This window comes from Aegilops tauschii, chromosome 7 (genome assembly GCF_002575655.3).
Source record: "Aegilops tauschii subsp. strangulata cultivar AL8/78 chromosome 7, Aet v6.0, whole genome shotgun sequence".
Classification (NCBI taxonomy): Eukaryota; Viridiplantae; Streptophyta; class Magnoliopsida; order Poales; family Poaceae; genus Aegilops; species Aegilops tauschii.
In genome coordinates this window covers 180,068,055-180,076,201 of record NC_053041.3, presented here as the reverse complement: position 1 = coordinate 180,076,201, position 8,147 = coordinate 180,068,055, and positions in this window count along the sequence as shown.

The window sequence follows — 8,147 nt, the reverse complement described above, 5'->3', positions numbered from 1 at the left end:
TGCTCTATCTCTCTCAAACTTATATCTCCCTGGTTCAGACATGCACATGTCTCGCTCGCGCTACATATAGACCCATCCAACACTCTCTGCCCTTGTTCTCTCTCTATGTGACACGCACCCCCCTAAGTACCATAATCCCTCACTCCATCATAGGCGTACACACCCCCCCTAAGTATAATTTTCTCTCACTAGCCATCAGGAACACACGTATTGTCTCCGTCCATCCATACGTCTATCTCGATATCTCTCAGGGTATCTTCTATCGCGCGCACACCTTGTCACTCGATCTCCCACCCATGTAGTCCCATCACGATCTCCAGGGGATCTCTCTATCACAAACATACACTCTCTCCTCCCCATGTCTGCATTTTCTCCGTACGTCTCTCTCGACCTCTCTCCCATGCTTGTCAGACCCCTGTTGGCCACGTGCTAGGGGTCTTCTCTCTCGGTTGCAAACAACCACACACTATCTCCTCACCTTGCTTCCGTTGTCGAAGATGCATGTGTGATATGTTTGCATAACACACACGCCTTTTCTATACTTTTATCGTGTGTTGTCCATGTCTCTTTCACACACGCACACACACTTTTTTCACTCACTCTTTCTATTTCACACACACACACTCTCACACACTCTCTCTCTAGTCAGGGACTCTCTCACGTCCATAAGCATATGGATGTTTTGAAAAGTCAAACCTCAGAAAAGTTTGACCAGGTATATGTGGAGAAAAACATTTACATCTGGAACGATCATTAGATTCATCACAACATGTACTTACTTCATACTATCATTTATCTTTGGTATTGTAGATATAAGTAATTTCTTTATAAACTTGGTCAAAGTTTCAAAAGTTTGACTTTAAAAAATGTTGGCACTACATTATCAAACAGAGGGAGTAGCTCTTTCTCTCTCTCTGCTACTCCCTCCGTTCCAAAATAGATGACTCAACTTTAGTATAAAGTTAGTACAAAGTTGAGTCATCTATTTTGGAACGGAGGGAGTATTTCTCAGGGGCCTCCCCTCTCACTCGAACTATCTATACCGACGGATTATAGGCTCACCGTGTAAGCGTATAGCTCCGTATATTGTTTAGTTGACCGGTCAACCAGTCCACATGCTGCCTTGTCAGCTCGTGTTCTCTATCTTCGTGTGCTGGCCCATGTGGTAGTGGGTGAAAATAAGTAAACTAGAGGCCCATGTGACACGTGCTGAAGTAAACAAAGTTGAAACCACTCGGGGTAGCACCCCGCACGCTAGTAAATTGAGGGCGCATTGAGGACACACTTCTTCCGCGTGAAGGATGCACTCGCGCATAATTCACCACTGCGCGGCGGCATGCATAGAAGGACGCAATCGCACACACCCAGCAGGCCAGCACACAACACAGACCAGCACACGTGTACACCAGCGTCGCCGCCGGTTGAGATGGACGGCGAGGCAGCCAACAAGCGGAGGCGGATCGAGCCAAAACCACATCCCGCAAGCCTGGACTTCCTCAACAGCCTCCCCGACGACATGCTCCTCGTCATCATCGGCCTCCTCCCCACCAAATCTGTCGTGCGGACTGCCCTGCTCTCCCGACGGTGGCGCCCCCTCTGGCGCCGCGTCCCCCTCAACCTCACCGTCTACAGCTCTCTCTGCGATGAGGATTGCAAACGCATGGCCACAGTCTCCAAGATCCTTTCATCGCACCCTGGGCCAGCCAGACGCCTTGACATCCGCATGTTCAGTACCAACTGCAAGGTCCAAGCCAAGTTCGACGAGTGGTTCTTATCCCCCGCCCTAGATCAGCTTGAGGAGCTCAGCTTTGAAGCTGGACGATGTCGCTCTCTGCCGCCGTCCGCGCTCCGCCTCACGCCAATGCTGCGCCGCGCCAACTTCAACTCCTGCTATTTTCCCTAGATTACTGCCGCGCTGATACGTCTCCAACATATCTATAATTTTTTGATTGTTCCATGCTATTATATTATCTGTTTTGGATGTTTATGGGCTTTATTAAACACTTTTATATTATTTTTGGGACTAACCTATTAACCCAGAGCCCAGTGCCAGTTCCTGTTTTTCCCTTGTTTCAGTGTTTCGCAGAAAAGGAATATCAAACGGAGTCCAAACGGAATGAAACCTTCGGGAAAGTTATTTTTGGAAAGAAAGCAATCCGGGAGACTTGGAGTGCACGTCAGAGGATCAACGAGGAAGGCATGAGGCAGGGGGGCGTGCCCACCCCCCTGGGCGCGCCCTCCACCCTCATGGCTCCCCTGACGTATTTCTTCCTCCTATATATACCAATATACCCTAAAACCTTCGGGGAATAGAATAGATCGGGAGTTCCGCCGCCGCAAGCCTCTGTAGCCACCAAAAACCAATCGGGACCCTGTTCCGGCACCCTGCCGGAGGGGGGATCCCTCACCAGTGGCCATCCTCATCATCCCGACGCTCTCCATGACGAGGAGGGAGTAGTTCACCCTCGGGGCTAAGGGTATGTACCAGTAGCTATGTGTTTGATCTCTCTCTCTCTCTTGTGTTCTTGAGGTGATACGATCTTGATGTATCGTGAGCTTTGCTATTGTAGTGGGATCTTATGATGTTTCTCCCCCTCTACTCTCTTGTAATGGATTGAGTTTTCCCTTTGAAGTTATCTTATCGGATTGAGTCTTTAATGGTTTGAGAACACTTGATGTATGTCTTGTGTGGGATAACCGTGGTGACAATGGGTTATTCTATTGATTCACTTGATGTATGTTTTGGTGATAACCTTGCGGGTTCTGCCCATGAACCTATGCATAGGGGTTGGCACACGTTTTTGTCTCGACTCTCTGGTAGAAACTTTGGGGCACTCTTTGAAGTTCTATGTGTTGGTTGAATAGATGAATCTGAGATTGTGTGATGCATATCGTATAATCATACCCACGGATACTTGAGGTGACATTGGAGTATCTAGGTGACATTAGGGTTTTGGTTGATGTGTGTCTTAAGGTGTTATTTTACTACGAACTCTAGGGTTGTTTGTGACACTTATAGGAATAGCCCAATGGATTGATCGGAAAGAATAACTTTGAGGTGGTTTCGTACCCTACCATAATCTCTTCGTTTGTTCTTCGCTATTAGTGACTTTGGAGTGACTCTTTGTTGCATGTTGAGGGATATTTATATGATCCAATTATGTTATTATTGTTGAGAGAACTTGCACTAGTGAAAGTATGAACCCTAGGCCTTGTTTCAACGCATTGCAATACCGTTTGTGCTCACTTTTATCACTAGTTACGTTGCTGTTTTTATATTTTCAGATTACAAAAACCTATATCTATCATCCATATTGCACTTGTATCACCATCTCTTCGCCGAACTAGTGCACCTATACAATTTACCATTGTATTGGGTGTGTTGGGGACACAAGAGACTCTTGTTATTTGGTTGCAGGGTTGTTTGAGAGAGACCATCTTCAACCTACGCCTCCCACGGATTGATAAACCTTAGGTCATCCACTTGAGGGAAATTTGCTACTGTCCTACAAACCTCTGCACTTGGAGGCCCAACAACGTCTACAAGAACAAGGTTGCGTAGTAGACATCAAGCAGTTTCTGGCGCCGTTGCCGGGGAGGTGAGTGCTTGAAGGTATATCTTTAGATCTTGCAATCGAATCTTTTAGTTTCTTGTTTTATCACTAGTTTAGTTTATAAAAGAAAACTACAAAAAAATGGAATTGAGGGTACCTCATATGCTTCATCTTTTTAATGTCTTCCGTGAAAATAAGGATTCCGATAATTGTGCTCATTTGCTAGAGGAAGAATGCATTAGAATGTTTGGCACTAAATCTTTGAATAATGAGCATGATTGCAATGTTGTTAGTATGAATTCCTTGAATACCCATGATGCTAATGATATGCAAAGCCACAAGCTTGGGGATGCTATGTTTTATGAAGATGATATGTTTAGTCCCCCAAGTTTTGATGAGCAAATTTATTATGATGAAAGCATGCCTCCTATCTATGATGATTATTGTGATGACACATATGCTACAAAGAATAATGATAAGCATGAAACTTGTCATCTTGATCTTAATTTTCAATCACATGATAGTTATTTTGTTGAGTTTGCTCCCACTACTATTGATGAGTATAAATTTGCTTACGAGGAGAGTAGTAAATTTTCTATGCTTGTAGATCATGAAAAGAATGCTTTAGGTGCTGGTTATATTGTTGAATTCATTCATGATGCTACTGAAAGTTATTATTAGGGAGGGATGTATGCTTGTAGGAATTGCAATAATATCAAGTTTCCTCTCTATGTGCTTAAAGTTTTGAACTTATGCTTGTTTTACCTTCCTATGCAAGTTGATTCTTGTTCCCATAAGTTGTTTGCTCACAAAATCCCTATGCATAGGAAGTGGGTTAGACTTAAATGTGCTAGTCATATTCTTCATGATGCTCTCTTTATGTTTCAATTCTTATCTTTTATACGAGCATCATTGAAATCATCATGCCTAGCTAGGGGCGTTAAACGTTAGCGCTTGTTGGGAGGCCGAACAACGTCTACAAGAAGAAGGTTGCGTAGTAGACATCACGCGCCCGCCCTTCTTCTCCCTCAACTCAAGCAGCTCGACCTCTTCGACGTTGGCATCTCGAAGCAGGCTATGGAGCACCTGCTCCGCAGCTGTACTACACTCGAGTACCTTCGTCTTGAGCAGATCCATGGGTTCATTAGCCTCCACATCGCCTCGACGAATCTCCGATGGATTTTTGTGTCTTGCTGGCCCCAACAAGACATCAATTGGGAAGAGATCACTCCAGCTATTACATGTTATGGTCATTGAGAATGCGCCTTTCCTTGAGAGATTGCTTGTATCTGATCTAGAAGGTCCAACAAAAATCTGGGTCATTGACGCGCCGAAATTAACAGCGTTGGTGTACTCGTCTGCCAAATTCTCCAAACTCTTTATTGGATCTGTAATCGTTCAGGTACATCACTCATCTTCTTCCCCGTCTTCTTGAAATTCACATTTTTAAATTTCTTCTTGATGTATTTATGACCGTCTTCCAGAAAATGATTCCCAAAAGCTTGACCCAGTTTATGCGCATAGTGAAGATCTTGGCAATAAAATCTATCGGCCCCAATCTGGATCAAGTTGTTGGATTCCTTACATGCTTTCCGTGCACGGAGAAGCTACTCATCGAGGTGAAACTTCTTTCCTATTAGTAAATAGTAATCACAACGTAGCTCAATTTTTTGTAATTTTCCCAAATTACGATGACAAGTGTAGTGTTCAAAATTGCATATATGCACTGCATCGAAAGAAATGCTTTTAGTATTTTTCTCACGTGATCACGGACTGAGCTTCAGTGACATAACAGCAGTTGCAGTTGCGTCACTTACATGTGGGCCAGATGCCTCTTGGGCCCACATGCCAGTGACCCAACTGCACCTGCAGTAAGTAACTGAAGCAGCGTCCCGTGATCACTTGCATCGTTTTTTTGTTGTACTACTATAGTAGCCTAGGCTAGTCATAGTGGAAAGTAACTTAGACTAGTAACTCTATGGTTACCCTAAGAGCAAGTACTACCTCCGTCCTGGTTTACTCTTCTTATTTTGTAGTATCAAAATTAGACCATAGATTTAACTGACAAAATGTTAATGCATGTCACTAAAAATTATATCGTTGGATTCGTATTTGAAAATAATCTCAAATGGTATAATTTTTGGTGACATGCACCGGCATTTACTTAGGTAAATCTATGGTCAAAATTTTACACTAAATACGAGGTAGTACAAAAGTGGGCTATAACGGCCCTCCACTATGTAGGCCAAAACACGTGCCAAATTCACTTGTGATGCATTTGGCATCGATGCCCCTCCATTGCTCACCTGGTGCCCCAATCTGGATCACCAGCTTTGCTCCGGTGCCAAATTAACTCACGCAATGAAAAAAACTTGCGTGGGGGAGAGAGAGGACTGAGGCAATAAAAAAACACTTGTTTGGGAGAGCGATGGGCTGGTGAAGTTGGTTTGATTGATTTGTTTATACATGTGGGTCTGTGTGCACAGCGGTGCCAACTCTCTTACATCGGGAGAGCGGTGCCAAAATCTTTTGATTTGACATCGATGCGTATTATGTGGCATACTTTTGAGAAATATGGCATCGGCCACATAGTGGAAGGCAACAAATGCCCAAGCTCTTCACGTGCTCCTAGGTAAATGAGAGGAAAGAGAAAGAGAGAGAGAGAGAGAGAGAGAGAGAGTGAAAATATATCACTAGCCAGCCAACCCTATCGTATGAGCGAATGATATTGGTACCTCTTGATGACACGTCAATCTTATACAGCTAGCTGCTCTAATATGTTCTATTCTTTTGCAGATATAAAAAGACCCGCAAGTGAAAAATGTGCTGCACTATAACAATCTCATCGAATGCCTTGATCTCCATCTTACAGAAATTGATTTGATCAACTACCGAGGCAGCACATCTGAGATTAAATTGGCCAGGTTCTTTGTTCTGGAGGCAAGTGTGCTCAAGGTAATGAGGTTTGGCGTTCTCTGGCGCAACAATGAATGGCGTGCTGATCACCGCAAGCGTCTAAGCCTAAATGACAAAGTCTCCGCAGAAGCTAAATTTGTTTTTGAAACATCAAGTGGTGAGAGACTCGAAAATTTATTTGCCCATTAGTGACTTGTCAGGGCGGTGGATTTTAGTTTGTACAATAATGCTGCAGCCACCTAAAGTAATGAAAGTTCTTACGTAAACTTCCTAGTAATTCCCTCTTCGTAGGTGCAACATTACTCCTAACATTTGTAAGATTAGTTTGAAACTTGTAATATTGCCATGTCCTATTCCTGCGTTTTCAAAATCCTGCGAATCAAAGAGGTCCTGAGTTGGTGATGATGTTGTGCCTGCCATCTTTCACCAATAGCCGTCGGATCTAGAACTGACGCATACAAACCAAACTTCTCCAGTTTGGCAAAAAGATGCCCGCACTTTTTCCCTATTTACAAACAACTCATTGTTTCTCACAATCAGCCTTATCTCCTCCCAACCACATCTAGAAGGCCATGGAAAAATCTGGCGCGATGGCCGCTGCCGGCGCCGTCCAGCCCCAATCTTGGTGTTCCGTGCAATGCACGGGCATCTACGCACGGGAAATTATGTCGAACACGGCTAGTTGTAAGCAGGCTAGCTCTACAACCATGATGATAGTGACTGCAGACGGTGAGGCTGACTATGGTATGCGGAACACGGCGCCTATACTCAGGTGTCATCTCCGGCGCAGGGTCTTGTCACTTCACTGTGAGGAGCAGCACTTAATAATTTGACCAACGGGTAGTACAGTGCTACTAGTACATTGGTAGTACTACTACTAGTACTAGCACCACCGTCTGGATTTAGTAGTACTACCACGTCCATCTGGATTTGGTATTTGACTAGCAATATCTAGTAATGCATGTCACAAAAAATGTACTACTCCCTCTGTAAATAAATACATGGTGTATTGTTTTATTCCTATCGGCGAGAGAACTTAATGTCTTTTTGCTAATTAATAGGATTACATGCAATGAACTAACCACTGCATGTCATGTTTGGTAGTCTCAAGTCATTGAAAGCATGCACGACCCACATCTCTCATTGGTTGATATGTCACGAAATAAGAAATGAGGAGGGAGTTAATGTACCGTGCCTAAGTGTTTTGGGATTACACAACATTTTTGGTTACATGCATTAACATTTTATTAGTTAAATCAAAGGTCAAAACTTGGCGCAAAATGCAAAGGGGACCAATAAACCAGTAAACATCAAAGTTCTCTCGTTTGGCCCCAACTAGAGGTCCGGTGAGATGACTATACTGCACCGAAACGGAGGGGGATGCAACTTCATTGACTTACTGCACCTGCCTTTGGTTGTATGACACGTGGGCCCAACAGGTGGCTGGCCCGCCTGTCATATAGCCAAACGCAGGTGCAGTAGAGGGCCGAAGAGTAGATGGCCAACACGCATGTGAATTCAACGCAGTCTGCACTTCTCATATAAAGGCTCCCCGCCAGTCCAATCTACGAAATCCTACGCACCTACGTACCCTAACCAAGGGCAAGTGTGATCACTCCAATCGAAGATCAGTTGACTAGAAGCTAGACCCATGGATGCGATGAGTGCGAGCATCAG